Here is a 17,160-nt window from a genome sequence, read left to right on the forward strand (position 1 = left end):
CCCAGTACGGCCATTCCTATGTTCTTATGTCCTTATGCTGTGCTGCCTCATGCAGCAGTCTGGGAGCTGAAATTGTCTGTTAAGACGGAGGCAAAAAAAAAAAAAAAACATTGAGTACTTCAGCTTTTTCCACCTCATCTGTCACTAGGTTGCCTCCCCCATTCAGTAAGGGTCCCACACTTTCCCTGACCTTCTTCTTGTTGCTAACATACCTGTAGAAACCCTTCTTGTTACCCTTCACATCCCTTGCTAGCTGCAACTCTAATTGTGCCTGTGGACAGGGGATTCCAAATGCTTTTCCATGCCCATGTGTTGTGAGCTTGTGTTTGTGATAAAGGTACAAACCACATGGCAAAGGATATAAAAAGGCAGCTGCATCCTCTCCATTTTGTCTTCAGTTCTGCTTCTAACCTTTGGAGTAACTTCTCTGAAAATTGAAACTTTCAACAAAAGTAGTCTAAAGGGCCTATCATCAATCAAAGGTAGGCCCTGCCCTCTGGCCTCTCAGGCCCTGCCCACCTATCACCCTAAGACCCAGGGTCAAGAAGGACACATGCCTGGAAGCAAAGGGTGTCATGTGACCCCTCTAAGAACTCCGCCCACCACCCTCTACCAATCAGGATGGGTTTCAGCCAGAGAGGATCTCCCTGAGAGTGGATTTGACCAATTGCGGGGAGATCCAGGGAGGGGTGACATGCCCAGAAGAAGGTCATGTTACCCCTCTATGAGCTCCCCCATCACTCTCTTTCAATTAGAGCAGAGCACTGCCCCCCAGAAGTCCCAGTGCCATGCGGAAGAGGCCATTTCGTTCCAAGAACGCGTGTTTTAGAAATCGTGGAAAACCTGAGAGGAAACATGGACTCCCTCACCAGTCCTTTGAGAACTTTGGACTTTGTTTTAGCTCCGAGGGCCTTCAACTGCCCGTGGAGGAAGTACTACATCAGCGACAGTTCCGAGGAGGAGGGAGCTGTCCAGGGGAGCCCTTTGGCCGAGCCATTGATGGATGCGATGAAACCCAAGTGCTCATGGAGCAGCCTGACGAGTGTGAGGGCCTCTTGTCCACCCCATGGAGGAAAGCGACCATGGCTCATGGGAGTTACTGGTGGACAAGGTCAATGGAAAAGATGTCACTCAGGTAAATGAACGATTAAGAACATAACATAAGAATGGCCCTACTGGGTCAGACCAAAGGTCCATCTAGCCCAGTATCCTGTCTTCCAACAGTGGCCACTGCCAAGTGCCCCAGAGGGAATGAACAGAACAGGTAATCCTCAAGTGATCCATCCCCTGTCACTCATTCACAACTTCTGGTAAACAGGCTAGGGACACCATTCCTGCACATCCTGGCTAATACCCATTGATGGACCTATCCTCCATGAATTTATCCAGTTCTTTTTTGAACTCTGTTATGGTCTTGGCCTTCACAACATCCCCTGGCAAGGAGTTCCACAGGTTGACTGTGCTTTGTGTGAAGAAATACTTCCTTTTATTTGTTTTAAACCTGCTGCCTATTAATTTCATTTGGTGACCCCTAGTTCTTGTGTTATGAGAAGTAGTAAACAGCACTTCCTTATCTACTTTCTCTATACCAGTCATGATTTTATAGACCTCAATCATATCTCCCCTTAGCCGTCTCTTTTCCAAGCTGAAAAGGCCCAGTCTTATTAATCTCTCCTCATACAAAAGCCGTTCCATAGCCCTAATCATTTTTGTTGCCCTTTTCTGAACCTTTTCCAATTCCAATATATTTTTTGAGATGGGGTGACCACATCTGCACGCAGTATTCAAGATGTGGGCATACCATGGATTTATATAGAGGCAACATGATATTTTCTGTCCTATTATCTATCCCTTTCTTAATTATTCCCAGCATTCTGTAAACTTTTTTGATTGCCATTGCACATTGAGTGGATGTTTTCAGAGAACTATCCACAATGACTCCAAGATCTCTTTCTTGAGTGGTAACAGCTAATTTAGATCCCATCATTTTATATGTATAGTTGGGATCATGCTTTCCAATGTGCATTAATCAACATTAAATTTCATCTGCCATTTTGTTGCCCAGTCACCTAGTTTTGAGAGATCCTTTTGTAGTTCTTCTCAGTCTGCCTGTGTCTTAACTACCTTTAGTAATTTTTTATCATCTGCAAATTTTGCCACCTCACTGTTTACCCCTTTTTCCAGATCATTTATGAATATGTTGCATAGGACTGGTTCCAAAACAGACCCCTGTGGGACACCACTGTTTACCTCTCTCCATTCTGACACTGACCCTTTGTTTCCTATCTTTTAACCAGTTACCAATCCATGAGAACACCTTCCCTCTTATCCCATGGCAGCTTATGCTTTGCGTAAGAGCCTTTGGTGAGGGACCCTGTCAAAGGCTTTCTGAAAATTTAAGTACACTATATCCACTGGATCCCCTTTGTTCACATGCTTGTTGACCCCCTCAAAGAATTCTAATAGATTGGTGAGGCATGATTTCCCTTTACTAAAACCATGTTGACTCTTCCTCAACAAATTATGTTCATCTATATTTCTGACAATATTGTTCTTTATTATAGTTTCAACCAGTTTGCCTGGTACTGAAGTCAGGCTTACACACCTGTAATTGCTGGGATCATCTCTGGAGCCCTTTTTTAAAAATTGGCCTCACATTAGCTATCTCCCAGTCATCTGGTACAGAAGCTGATTTAAATGATAGGTTACAGACTGCAGTTAGTAGTTCTGCAATTTCACATTTGAGTTCTTTCAGAACTATTGGGTCAATACCATCTGGTCCTTATGACTAATTGCTGTTTAATTTATCAATTTGTTCCAAAACCTCCTCTAATGATACCTCAATCTGGGACAGTTCCTCACATCTGCCACCTAAAAAGAATGGCTGGGAGCTGGGAATCTCCCTGACATCCTCAGCCATGAAGACCGATGCAAAAAATTCATTTAGTTTCTCCGCAATGGCCTTATCGTCTGTAAAGATGCTGGCTTTGGTGGAACCCAACTGAGAGTACCAATTCAGGACGAATTGCTTAAAGCAGGGCAGTTACAGCCGAAGGCTGGGATCCTTTGTACGCCAAGGCAAACCAAACCAGCCAAACACAGAAGACTTCAATTTTAGCCCACTGGCTATCTAGAAGTCATACAAGCAATTCCCTTAGACACTCCAGTTTCCAAGTATCACCACCAGTACCACTCGTTATAGGGATGAATGGTTATGAAAACCAATATCCCAGCAAAAGAAAAAGGTTCTCCCGATTCCAAAGGACCAAGTCCCAGACCCAGGTCAATATACAAATGAGATCTTACCCACAATGAGGATTTCAAAGGAAATGAGCATTGCTGTTCGGGGCAAAATATTACTTTGAGTTTTGTCACGCGGTGTACAGTCACGACCACCTTTCCAGGTACCGTTGCCACCTCTGCTTGAGTGTGATATGCTCAGAGAGTGTGGGCGTGCAGCTGAGGTGTCCTAGTGTATCCTGTATTGTCACTCCAAAGAGTGTTTAGACAGACACACTGATTGTGAATTGAAAAAACAAGTTAAATCCCTGTCTAAAACGTTATGTGATCAGTGTCAGTCTTATGTGGATAAGCGGCACAAGTGTAAAGGGAGGCGCTGTGAGCAGTGTCAAGGTTTGTTCACTGGTGATGTAGACAGCCACCTGTGTTTTATGGACAGCATTAGAAAGCCCGAATCATCAGAAAAGTGTATTTTTTTACAATTTTGAATGCACGCAGGAGACAGGGTTGCACATGCCCAATTACATTTTTGCTATGTCCCTAAAGCAACTTTTAAGTCTGCATATCTATTCAAGGGTGCCCAGTTGAATATCTACTCCCTTCCCAAAGTATAAACATCCAGTGTCCAGGGCTGAATCTGCCCCTTAATCTGTGGTTTTCGAAGAGCAATAATGATCAGATGCACAAAGTGCCAGGTCACATCAGTTTATTAAAATATAAAAGTATTTCTCCAAGAGTCAGAATAATAAAACCACAGGCAATGAGTATATGGAGCAGTGAGATAGAATGCACACTGGTTCCTGATTGCAGAATACAGAGTAAATCTGTTGCACCAAATTGGTTCATATGATGCTATCAGAGCCCAAGACAATGCAACTCTCTGAACTTTACTCTTTTGTGTTTTTAGCTTCCCCATTTACTCTGCAGCAACGCTTCTTTTACCTAAACTAAAGATCCCTGTAGTGCCCCAAAATCCTGTGGAGTTTGCTCATCAAGTGGGTTACCACCAGAACAATTGTAACGTGAAAGTTGGAATAGGGACATGCTAAAACTGTGGCATACCAGGGTTGCAGCTTGAAAGTGCTGCTTGGCCCAGTCTATCGAGTCCAGGGACATATAAGGGTGACAGCTTAAAAGTGCTGATTGACCCGATCTGCTCAGACTTCCTCTGTTAGTGTGTGTGTGTGTGTGTGTGTGTGTATGTTCATCTGATTCTGGTGCTGGAGGAATCCAGCCCTGGGGAACCTAGGTGCTGCAGGATAGCTCCAGTGGGAGGGGACTTGCAGAAGGGAGAAGTAGAGCTCCATATGAGAACACAAGTGACACACGCAGTACATTGATAGAATTACCGACACCCCTCCCCCAGAAGAGTAACCCTAATAAATGAGCATACCCCAAAGTAATGGGCAAATCTGGTAACAGACTATGTCCACGGGGACAGAATACCTTACAAAGGCAACAGACACTGGAGGAGCTTTGGGGCTGGCCTGCAATTCTGCACTGGGCGGATATGGTCCTGTGATCTAAGGGACCCTCGGATAAAGGAAGGGGGCTGGTAGAGCACATAGTGGTTATGTAACTAAACCGTCTTCTTCTTGTCCTTCTTCTCAGTCAGCTGTTTTCCACCTTACTCCCCCTTCCCACTCATGTTTTCTGACGTTTACTTTGGATACTACTCCCAGGACTGGAATATTGGGTGGGCAGTTCCACAATGCAAATCCTATAGCAAGGCCTCTATATCCCTGCTCAAGTGGTCGATGGGTGCGGCACTGGACCGGCAAAAATTGGACTTGAGAAATTATCTGTGGAGTGGGTCTGTTAGCCAAATGGGCTCGTTTCCCCCTGGAGCTGCCCAATTACCCCAAGGAGGCACGGGAGTCGAGAAGACGGCTTCAAGTTCTTTACTGATCAGTCAGCTGAGCGGGTGTCCCCCTCGACTCATGCCAGAGGGAGGAACACACCTTACAAGCACAACTGGGCTTCTTTTATACAGAGAGACAAACAACTTAGCGTGTCTAAATTCTGCTAACCTATGCATTGTTTAAATTCAGTTCTAGTAGTAATCAGGATACATCTGTTTAGCTTCCCGTCCTTCACATTCCTTTCCCAGGGTCCGTCCAACCCCCTCCCCTTTTCCATATATCCTTCTATACATCCTGTATACATGCAGCTTCATGCATGGGAAACGACAGTGAGAACTGAGATAAGCATGTTTACTGGGATAACAAGCAGAAGCCGAGATAAACATGTTTTTCGGTTTTTGGGCCTAACAAGATTCCCCCCTAAAAAGCATTTTGAGAGCCTTATGGCCCCCAATCCTCAGCCTTCACCGGCTGGTATAGGGCCATCATTTGTTGGTGTATAATTTGATTAGCCATTCGTCAGACTAATGCAACTACACAGGGAGCTAAGCAAGCTAGGGTTAATAGGGTTGTAATAAAGAGTACAAAGAGAAGAAGGCCTTCTCGGAGCCATCCCAGTTGCGGTAACCAGGACATGAACCAGTCCATATTCCACCCACCCCATGTTTGGACCGGGACATGGGCTAGCTTCCTCATTTCTTTTGTTAGCTGTTTTACCGCCTTTCCATTATCATCTATTTGTAAACAGCAATTAGATTAGTTTAATTTTGCACAAATTCCCCCTTCTTCTGCCAGCAAATAATCAAGAACTAGATGGTGCTGGTAGAGCGCATTCCTCATCTGAGTGGACTGATCGGCCAAAAGATCAAGAGCTGCAGCCGTCTGATTAGTTATTATTTCTAAAATGGCTTGCAGCCTAATTATCCGATTCAAGTTGTAAATGGGCTCCCTTGCCCCTGAGATCCACTCATTAGGATTCCATGTAGCTGGACCATAATGTTTTATAATTCTCTCAGGGGGCCACTCCTGAGCCCCCCATGTTTGGGAGCTTCCGGCGGTCAGGGTGGAATCCACGAACCGCCTTTCTCTAATTAAACCTTAATTCCCAATTTATTTCCCTGCATCTGGGGTAATAGAAAGAACAAGGGTCTTATATATCCAACATAACATATCCCAGACCAATTTGGAGGCAATCTTCAGTAGGCATAGGACCCGCAGATCCAATAATGGCCCTTTAGAGCCCAGGTTCCATTAGCAAAGGGGCCATCCCAGGTTTCCTCATTCTCATCGTCCTCTAGATGGTAAAAATATAAAGGATTACCTGGCCCTAAAGGTCCCCCCACCATTCCATCAGCTGAACTGCAATAATCACATCTCCATGCCCCAGCTCCTGCTTTTCAGACACAATCGCAGCCCCATTTTGGCTGATTGGTGCTAGACCAGAATTGTTTAAAACCCCATACTCGAGTTCCATTCTGATTCTGCCATGCCCATTGAAACCACCGTACCACATGGTCCTTGCTAGTGGTATTGTCTACCTGGCAACTCGTGAATAGGGCGTCAAAGAACCCATCCTGTCCTACCGCCCTGCAACCTTCGGCCGTAGGGTAGTATTGTTTGGAGCATTTCACCCAACTATTATTGGTGAGCCTCACATGGGTCTGGTTCCATTGCCCCTGATATTTAGAACAGTCATACAGATGACAATAAGGGTCCCAACAATCAAATCCTGGGGATAGAGTCCAATCACACTTGCTTTCTCCCAAGTACACTCCCTCCCGCCTTGTCCGATTAAGGCAGAGAATACCCATTCCAGAAGAATACAGTCGCCAGGGGCTACTATCCTCAGTCCAAACCCCCGTTCCATCGTGGACTATACTCAAATTGCTGAGCCACCATTTGGGCTGTACAGGCTGGGCTACCCAAGGCCATTCATTTAATTCCCCTGGGCCTCCGCATACCCAACAGTTACTGAGGTTTATGGATTTTGCTATTGTCTCCCCCGCAGCTGTAAAAACCTATTTTCCCAACCATAATAGTGGTGGAAGCACATAAACAAAAATATTAACAATAATTTCATTATCTTTTTCTAAACAGTCCCTTTAGTCCGTCCAAGTACTCATACTCCCAGGTGGAGTCTTCACCTGTGCCACCCCGGGCGTCCGGAGCCGGGGCGGGCAGAGGGCCGGTGTCCTCTTCCACTGACTCAGTTTCTAGGTTAGGGTTCAGAAACCGTTTTACCCGCGTATGGTGCGTCCATTTGTCACTCCCAATAACTTTGACTGCAGCTTGGCTGATAAGCAAGACAGTATGCGGGCCGTCCCACCGTGGTGTAAGGGGGTCACGCTTCCACTTCTTGACGAGGACCTGATCACCGATCTGGAACAGGTACATGGGCTGGTCCAAGGGAAGGGCCTGAAAAGGCACCGCGTCGATGCAGCTGTAACAAAACAGATTGCAACCCAGAGACCTGTTTCCATAAGGAGTCCTTCCCCATTTCCCAGTTTACATCCTCCCGGAACCCCGGGATAATGGTGAAAGCTTAAGACCCTTACGTGGGGCCCTTCGAATGCGGGTAAGGGTGAGTGGTAACGCATCAAGCCACTTTAAACTAGACTCTGTGCATAGTTTAGTGAGGGTATCCTTGAGAGTTCTATTCATTCTTTCCACCTGTCCCGTGCTTTGCGGCCTCCAGGGTGTATGCAACTTCCATTGTATACCGAGTGCCTGGGACACCTGTTGCAAGACTTCAATACAGTCATGAGTGGGGCTGGTCTCATAGGAAACCCAAGGGTCAGGCAATAGGGTAGCTAGGTTGAGGGAGCTAACTGTCCTAGAGGTTAAGTTAGGGGCTAGCAAGGGCCCTACCTCATATCTGGTATGTCGACTGGGATTTAGATGCTTTTCCCCAGCGCCTGTCCCCAGTATTTGAGGCATCCCCTGGGGAACCACAACCTCAGTGTCCCCCCCCAGGGTAAACTTTTCAGCCTCCTGTACAAGGAGAGCGGTTGCTGCAACGGCCCATAAGCAGGCAGGCCACCCCTTGGCGACAGGGTCCAAGACCTTCGAATAGTATCCAATGGGTCGCCAGGTTGGTCCTGACCTTTGGCACAGGACTCCAGCTGCCACCCCTCCTCTTTCATGAACGTATAGGGTGAATGGCTTCCGGGAATCTGGGAGGGCTAGAGCGGGAGGCTGAACCAAGGCTTCTTTAAGCTCTCGAAATGCTTTTTCCATTTCCCTGGTCCATTTCCAGTGGAGCAGACCTTCTTTAGTTAAAGACTCATATAGTGGTCTGGCTTTTCCCCCATAGTCAGGGATCCAGAGTCGACAGAAGCCAGTCAGTCCCAGAAAAGCCCTTAGTTCTCGGGGGTTCCGGGGCTGAGGGCTATCAAGTATAACCTGGATTCTTTCTTTGCCCAAACTGCGACTCCCTTGGCAGAGGTGGTATCCAAGGAAGGTGACCTGCTGCTTAACCAACTGAGCTTTTTCCTTTGATACTTTATATACCTGTACCCCAAGGTGATTGAGGAGATCTACAGTTTGCTCCTTGCAGACTGTCTCTGTTTCAGTACTTAAGAGCAGATCATCGCAGTACTGAACTATGTTACATGCAGGATGGTTAGCCAGGAATGGGGCCAGGTCCCTTTTTAGCTGTCTGCCAAAAATCTCTGGTGCACAGGTGAGTCCCTGTGGGACAACAGTCCAAAGATATTGGGCCCTGTAATGGGTGTCCGGATCCTCCCATTCAAAGGCAAACAGTCTCTGCTATTAACTTGTTAATTTGTTTTAGGTCCTGGACCAACCGATACTGCCCATTAGGCTTAGGCACCCCCATTATTGGAGTATTGTATGGGGACGTGTCTTCCTTTAACCACCCGCACTGCAAGAACTTTTGAATCAGGGGTTTTAACCCGATCCGAGTGGTTAGCTTAAGGGGGTATTGTCGAATTCAGACTGGGCTGCTTCCCTCCTTAAGGGAAATATGCACTGGTGTAGCATTCCTGGCTCGGGCCACGCCTCCTTCCTCTGCCCAGACCTTGGGATTTACACACACACACACACCAGCTGGCTTCCATCACTTCCCTTACATTCCAGGGAGTGATCTCTAGCATTTATGAGAGCCATCTGGTAATTAGAGGCTTGTTGCTTAGGGATTCTGACTTCCATTGTCCCGTTATTGAATGAGATCTCCGCCTGTAATTTAGTGAGGATATCTCCTCCGAGCAGCGCTATGGGGCAGGAGGGACTGCAAACAAACTGATGGGAAATTTGACGGTCCCCTATTTTTACTAGGAGAGGCAAAGCTTTTTCCAAAGCTGTAGTTTGTCCCTCTATCCCCTGGACTATGGCACGTCCCCGAGCTCTATCTCGGGGAGCCTTATTAAGGGGGAGCAAACTAAGAGTGGCCCCAGTATCAATAAGGGCTTCAATTGGGCGGCCCTCCACTTTAATTTTTACTGTGGGATCCAGGCTGGCAGCTTGTGCTGTCAGGAGGGGCCGCTGGGTTCCCCGACCCCCCTATGGGGAAGACTCCTCCCCTGAACATCCTGTACTGTTGTAGAGGATGGGAAGGGATGGGGTTTTATCTTTACATTCCTTTCCCATGGCCTGTCACCGGGGGCATTCATTCTTCCAGTGCCCCTCTTTCCTACAGATAGCGCACTGATTTTGACCCAGGCAGGGGCCCCGCCCCTTCCCCGGTGGCCCTGGCCGTCCCTTAACTTTGTCCCCCCTTTCTTCATATCCTTTCCTTTGGGCCATGGCTAAAACATGGGCCCCTTTCTTCCGAGAACGGGGGATTCTGTTGCTTCCAATTATATAGCTCACTAGTGGTAAAGGGAATATATACCATAGTGAGATTACCCTCAGGGGCTACAGTTTCCTGCAGTGGACACAAATAATTCTGTTGCAGGGGCCCTTGGAGTACCGGGCCACCCTTGCTCCTGGTGTGGTTAGACACCGGGGAGCTCAGAGAGATCGGAGGGGGCTCCCGTTTGGAAAAGTCCTGGTCGCTTGGCTCACCCCTTTCAGTTGAGCCATTATCCTCAGAGGAGGGGGTGGGGATTTCAATTGAGGATACCGGAGCCAGGAGGCCGGGATACAAAGGAGGAGGGGGCATAGGATCAGGGGCAGAGGGAATCACAGTCCGCGGACAAGATTTCTTAACAGGGAAACAGGGTTTCCTAACAGGGGCACGGGCCATTAAGGTTTTAATAGTTTGTGATCTACATTTTTGCAACCATGGGGGATGATTGGTCACAAGGTCCTGCCAAATATCTATATAGGGATATTGGTCCCAATGCCCATCCCAGGTCACAATGCTATGTACTGCTTGTGCAACCCCTGGTTTGAGCGTCCCTCCCTCGGGCCATTCCACCCCGAATGTCATCCATTCAAGAGTACAGAATTTTACAAGCTTGTCTTTACATAATACAATTCCATAATTAGCCTGGCGTCTAAACGCCTTCCAGTTATGCAGCATACATCCCAGGGGTGTCCAGGAGAAGGTGCTTTGTCCGGACCCCATTATGCTTTACCCAGAGTTTTCCGAGACAGAGATATCAAGAGGGGGAAGAGGTATAGATCTAGTTCTAACTCAGATATCTGCTGGGTCACGAGGTTCGGCTGACCCCCCTTGCAATCAAGATATCCTGGTCATCGGGTTTCCCCTTGCAGGAGTCTTGGGGCGGCTGAAGTCAGCTTAAGCCTCAGACCTGTCAGCAGCACTCATTCATCTTTCACACAGATCCTTTAATCAGTTACAATCTCGGTTTCCAACACACCATTAAGAGGAGAAACAAGATTACCCTTCCTATAGACAAGAGTAATCCCTGAGGTTGCTCCAAGTCCCAATAATTGTTAAAAACGGCCCATGGACTTGTGGAGTTAGTTACATTACTCATTGGCCGTTATTTGCTTACCCTTTAACCAAAAACACAACAACAAGACATTTACAAAGCTACAATAATGTTAACATACCTTCCCGTATACAGGCTGCCTAGGGGATTTCCATTGTCCAACCCACACCTCGGGGGCGTTATTCCTCAAACCCAGGAGGTAAACGCACTTACCGCCCGAAGTGGCCGCGTCCGGCAGTCAGACTTCCCCTCCTTCTGAAGCCGTCTTGCTTCCGTGTCCTTCAGAGTTCTCTTTAGAGAGGACGCAGCCGCCCCGGCCGATTGTGACGATCCGAGGCCCGAGCAAAGCAACAGCTCGAGGTGGCCACTCCTCGGAATCGCCCTCGGCCGTCGGTCAGTGCCCTCTACAGGGAGAGAAGTCCCGGCGGAGTCGCCATTTGTTAGCCAAATGGGCTCGTTTCCCCCTGGAGCTGCCCAATTACCCCAAGGAGGCACGGGAGTCGAGAAGACGGCTTCAAGTTCTTTACTGATCAGTCAGCTGAGCGGGTGTCCCCCTCGACTCATGCCAGAGGGAGGAACACACCTTACAAGCACAACTGGGCTTCTTTTATACAGAGAGACAAACAACTTAGCGTGTCTAAATTCTGCTAACCTATGCATTGTTTAAATTCAGTTCTAGTAGTAATCAGGATACATCTGTTTAGCTTCCCGTCCTTCACATTCCTTTCCCAGGGTCCGTCCAACCCCCTCCCCTTTTCCATATATCCTTCTATACATCCTGTATACATGCAGCTTCATGCATGGGAAACGACAGTGAGAACTGAGATAAGCATGTTTACTGGGATAACAAGCAGAAGCCGAGATAAACATGTTTTTCGGTTTTTGGGCCTAACAGGTCTAACACAGTAAGTAACCTAGAAATTGACACTCGATTGTCAGAACTGGCTATGCTGAGCATATCTATAGGAATACCAGGAGGGAATGCCCACCAATTAATGGGGGCGGCTCTGCAAATTGTCACAGACCTGACTCAGCTATTATCGGTATTAACTGATGGGGTGGCAAGTGCTACACAAAGGGCAGAGTGGGGCACAGCATGTGCCTCGGCACAGGCAGGGCTAATGGCACACCTCCACCACATCTTGCAAGCTGCACAGAAGGCTACATGGTCTCCTTTACTTAACCCCATAGTAACCACCAGGTTCCTCTTACAGTAGAGCAACACTTGCACCATCACTTTGGGGTCCTGCTCACCTCAGAGGTGCCTAAATTATACCCTGCTCCAGAGCTCCAGCCAGGGAGCAAGGTAGGGGGCTGCTCCATTCGGCTCCTGGAAGCCCTGGCATGGACCCACTCTGGCTCCTACGCATAGTGGCAGCCAGGGGGCTCTGCTATGCACGCTGCCTCTGGCCCCAAGCACCGCCCCCGCAGCTCCCATTGGCTGAGAACTGCGGACGGGGCACCGCTCAGAGTCGCCTGGCTGCAGCACCATTTGAGGTAAGTGCCACCCGGAGCCTGCACCCCTTAGCCTCTCCCTGTGCCCCAACCCCTGCCCCCATTCTGCTCTCCCTCCTGCCCTCCAAACCTCTCGATCCCAGCCCAGAGCACCCTCCTACACCCCAAACCTCTCATCCCCAGCCCCACCCCAGAGCCTGCAACCCCATTTAGAGCCTGCATCCCTTCCCCTGCCCCAGCCCAGAGCCCTCTCCCGCACCCTGAACTCCTCATTTCTGGACCCACCCTGGAGCCTGCACCTCCAACCAGAGACTTCACTCCCTCCCGCACCCCAACCCCAATTTTGGGAGTATTCATGGCCTGCCATACAATTTCTATTCCAGATGTGGCCCTCGGGCCAAAAAGTTTGCCCATCCCTGGTTTACAGCCTCCAGTTCAGGCCTCAAATTTTACACCAGGCCCAATGCTCCAGGCTCTCTCTTGCTCTCTCTCTCTTTACTACAATAACCAGGCTCAATCAGTTTATTAATCAAAGATTATTAGTCAAAGATTAATCAGCATGATACAGAAGGGTTTCACTATGTTTATACCATTGATCTGGGGAAGCAGTACTGCTGTACTGAGCCATTCAATGGAACCATTAAATGGAAATTGCTGTCTCATGACCCAACTAAAACCTCTCCAGTGCATCATCAAGGATCTACAAGCTATCCTGAAGGACGATCCCTCACTCTCACAGACCTTGGGAGACAGGCTAGTCCTTGATCACTGAACCCCACAACCTGAAGCAAATACTCACCAGCAACTACACACCACACAACAAAAACACTAACCCGGGAACCAAACCCTGCAACAAACCCCAGTGCCAACTCTGTTCACATATCTATTCAAGGGACACCGTCATAGAACCTAACCACATCAGCCATACCATCAGGGGCTCATTCACCTGCACATCTACCAATGTGATATATGCCATCATGTGCCAGCAATGCCCCTCTGTCATGTACATTGGCCAAAGCAGACAGTCTCTATGCAAAGGAATAAATGGACACAAATCAGACATCAAGAATTATAACATTCAAAAACCAGTAGGAGAACACTTCAATCTCCCTGGACACTCAATAACAGACTTAAAAGTGGCAATTCTTCAACAACAAAAAATTCAAAAACAGACTCCAATGAGAAACTGCAGAACTGGAATTAATTTGCAAACTGAACACCATCAAATTAGGCCTGAATGAAGACTGGGGGTGGATCGGTCACTACAAAAATTAATTTCCCCCTGATGATACTCACACCTTCTTGTCAATTGTTTGAAATGGGCCACCTTGATTACATTGGCCTCATTAGCACTACAAAAGTGATTCCCCCCCCCTTGGTATTCACCCCTTTTTCTCAACTGTTGAGAACAGCCCACTTCCACCTTAATTGAATTGGCTCGTTAGCACTGACCCCCCCACTTGGTAAGCCAAATCCCATCTTTTCATGTGCTGTGTATTTATACCTGCCTATTGTACTTTCCACTCCATGCATCTGATGAAGTGGGTTCTAGCCAACAAAAGCTTATGCCCAAATACATTTGTTAGTCTTGAAGGTGCCACAAGGACTCCTCATTGCTTTTGCTGATACAGACTAACACGGCTACCCCTCTGAAACCTACCACAGCTGAGATTTCTCTCACTGGTCCTGTTAACAACTACACACTGTGAACATTTCACAGCAGGACCATTAACCCTAAAGGATAAAATGATGTCACAGAGCTCACGGATTCCAGGACTTTCAGAGACCTCCAGGACATTTTCTGCTTCAGCCCTGGGGTGTTGGGGGGCTGGAGGTGTCAGCTGGCTGGGGCCCTGGAGCTCTGAGCTGCTGCAGGTGGTGTGTGTGGGGAGGGACACGGAGGCGCCTGGGAAGTGACTTAGGGCCCTGAGGCACCGCAGGCCCTGGAGCTGTCAGCCACCATGCTGCAGGTTCTGGGTCCCCTGCCCACAGCGGGCCTTAGGCTCTCTTTCTCCCCCACCATGGGGCTCGAGCTTTAGTCATCCCCCATTAGCCCCTCCCCCCATTATTTTTGGTTATTGCCTGCGACCTGTCCCTGACTTTTACTAAAATTAAGAGTGACAAATTATCCCCACCGCACTGTAACACACTGTACAGGAGAGGGGAGGGGCCCTGAGGAATCACATGGCAACCACGTGGCCTAGTGGAGAGACCCCTGGACTGGGACTATTCCTAGCTCTGCCATTGGTCTGTTGGCTGACCTTGGGCAAGTCACTTCCCCTCCCCGTGCCTCAGTTTCCCACCTGTATAATGGGGATAATGATGTAAAGCTGTTGGAAATGTCCTGATGTGAAGCACCATGGAACACTTTGGTGTTTTTATTATTACCTAGGCACAGTAGCATGGCAACTGCAAACCTAGGCAGGGACAACAGCTGTGTAAATGGCCACGAACTCCCACCGACAACCATTTCTCTTTCGGTTTAAAACACTAGGAAGTTAAATAGCAAAAAATTTCATTGACACAGAGTTCAGGTTGCCCAGTGAGATCTCCTGCCCTTCCAGAACTGTGAGTTCAGCAGAACTCCAACTTCTGAAAAACAGGAAACAAAGTTATGGCAAAGGCCCAACCCACCTTAGCTCTGCCCCCTTTGAGTGATGCCCCCTGTGCTCAGAACATGCCCACACCCACTCTGCCTGGTCAGTGTTATTCACTGGCGCTACCTGCTCTTGTCCTATACTGAGACACTGACCTGCTCCTTGACAGAACACCACACCTGTAACATTCAAACCATGTCATCCCCTTTTCCAGCCCCTTCACCCTACCACACAGGACAGCACCTAGACGTGTCCTTTCCCCTGCTCATCACTAAATGCACAGCCTGCGCTCATCTCCCACCTCGCTGCTGATAATCCCCATGGCAAGAAGACCCCAGTGCCCTGCTACTGATCCAACCTGCTCAATCCTGTATGGAAACGATGCAGACTGGAACCTCAAGGGTCCATGGGCACCTCGTTCCTTTGATCACACACCTGGGGGAATCAGACCCAGATCTCCTCAGGTCAAAATCACAGTTCTCTAATCTGCTGCAGCTAATTCTTCCCTCATTCAGGATAGCTACACCTCACACAGTGACTGCAGCTGGAGTTCACACAGACAAGTCCCAGGGTCTATTGGCAGCGTCGGGTGAAGGTAAGGGTGGTGGCGGGGGGGCAGAGCTATGATAAAGCATTTACCTTAACGCTGCATTTCATGGTCTTCAGATATTTGAGTTTTCCTGAACTTGACATTCTGGAAGGGCCCAAGGTATCACTGGGCACCTTTTCTCTGTGTTAATGGAGGTTTTTGCTGCTTAATAAATCCCTGCCCACCCCCTGCACCACAGCGCCCCCTCCTGACCTTCCCAAACTTCTTCTGAGCCCTGCCTCCCTGCAGCACAGCACCTATACTGAGCCCCCCGCTCCACCGCAGGCCCCCCAGACTGAGCCCCCCCGCCCAGCTCCTTGCAGAACAGCGCCCCCTATTGAGCCCTCACTCCACTCCATGCAACATGATGCCCGTAACTGATGCCCACCACCCTGCTCCCTGCAGCGCAACTCCCCTAATTAACATGTCAGCGGCTCCCTGCAGTCCAGTGCTCCCACCTGAGCATCCAGCCACCTTCCCTGGGGCATTGTGCCCCCTGTGAGATCACCAACCTCTCCTCTGAGCACAGCGCCCCCTACTGAGACCCTGCCCCACTCCCAGAAACACAGCACCGCCTAATTAGCCCCTGACCTGCTCCTTGCAGCACAGTGCCCCCGACTAACCTGTGGAAGGAAAGTCACCCTCCATTACACCCTCCTCCCCTCCTGGTTGCACCTATGGTTTAACAAGCCGCAACCCAGAAAAGAATCTCTCACCGTTAGTCCTGAAACACTTCAGTTCTTCTGAGTTTTATTGAAGTAGAACAGATGGGCCAGTGTCCAGCTGTGATCTCTTCACACACAGACACACACGTCTCGTCCTTATATACTGAGCAGAGATATTGATCTGATTCATATCGAAAGTGAAGGTAGCAAGTCACAGATCGGCTGCAAAGCTCTCCCCGTCCCCACAGGACAGACTGCCTAAGCAGGCCTGTTTGCTTCCTCTTCAGAGATGGTAAACAGTGTAATTGCTGCAGTTATGTTACCACAAAGCTCTTTCTAAGCAGGCACATTTATTCTTAAGCTAAATACGATACAGATAAACCATATTAAAAACAATAAATGCACCTACACGCATGCTAATAAGCTCACCAGAGATCCCCCAACTCCAACAGGAGCTGAGCTCTGGCTGGGAGCAGCCCTTCAAACCCCACCCACGGGTTTCTCTGGGGTCACAAACTCATAACAGCTTTTGCTCAGAATAAGCCCTGAGTCTTACGGGCCTCAGCCGGCCCAGTCCTTGCAGCCCTTCCCTAAGGATTGGGAAACCCTTGGACCAGAGCTGCTGTCCATTTCCTGGATCTGAAAGAAGGCCCAGAGTCAGTGAAAACTCAGGTTATTTATCCCAAAATTCTTTCTTTGTCTTTTGCTCCCTGGAGAATCCACTTTGAACCAATGAATGCCAACTTCTACAGGTGGCGGTGCTGCTCTGGACACGTTACAAACTGACTGACTTTGCCAAAACATCTCCACTTTTCTCAGGAACTGTAGTTACCCCACCTCATGCAGATACAGACAATCCCTGATCCACGTGGATCTATGAATAACTGCATT

The 17,160-nt window shown here is 48.6% G+C and overlaps 1 long non-coding RNA gene across 1 annotated transcript; it reads right to left on the reverse strand.

Annotated features, from left to right (window-relative positions):
* Nucleotides 1-3,931: 3,931 nt before the first annotated feature.
* On the reverse strand, nucleotides 3,932-12,659 carry LOC122173105 (uncharacterized). The gene is made up of 2 exons (XR_010595341.1): nucleotides 11,177-12,659; nucleotides 3,932-7,542 (listed from the first exon to the last, which is right to left on the reverse strand). It is a non-coding gene; the product is annotated as an uncharacterized LOC122173105 (long non-coding RNA).
* Nucleotides 12,660-17,160: the final 4,501 nt, after the last annotated feature.

The sequence above is a fragment of the Chrysemys picta genome, unplaced genomic scaffold (assembly GCF_011386835.1).
Source record: "Chrysemys picta bellii isolate R12L10 unplaced genomic scaffold, ASM1138683v2 scaf72, whole genome shotgun sequence".
In the NCBI taxonomy this organism is placed as follows: Eukaryota; Metazoa; Chordata; order Testudines; family Emydidae; genus Chrysemys; species Chrysemys picta.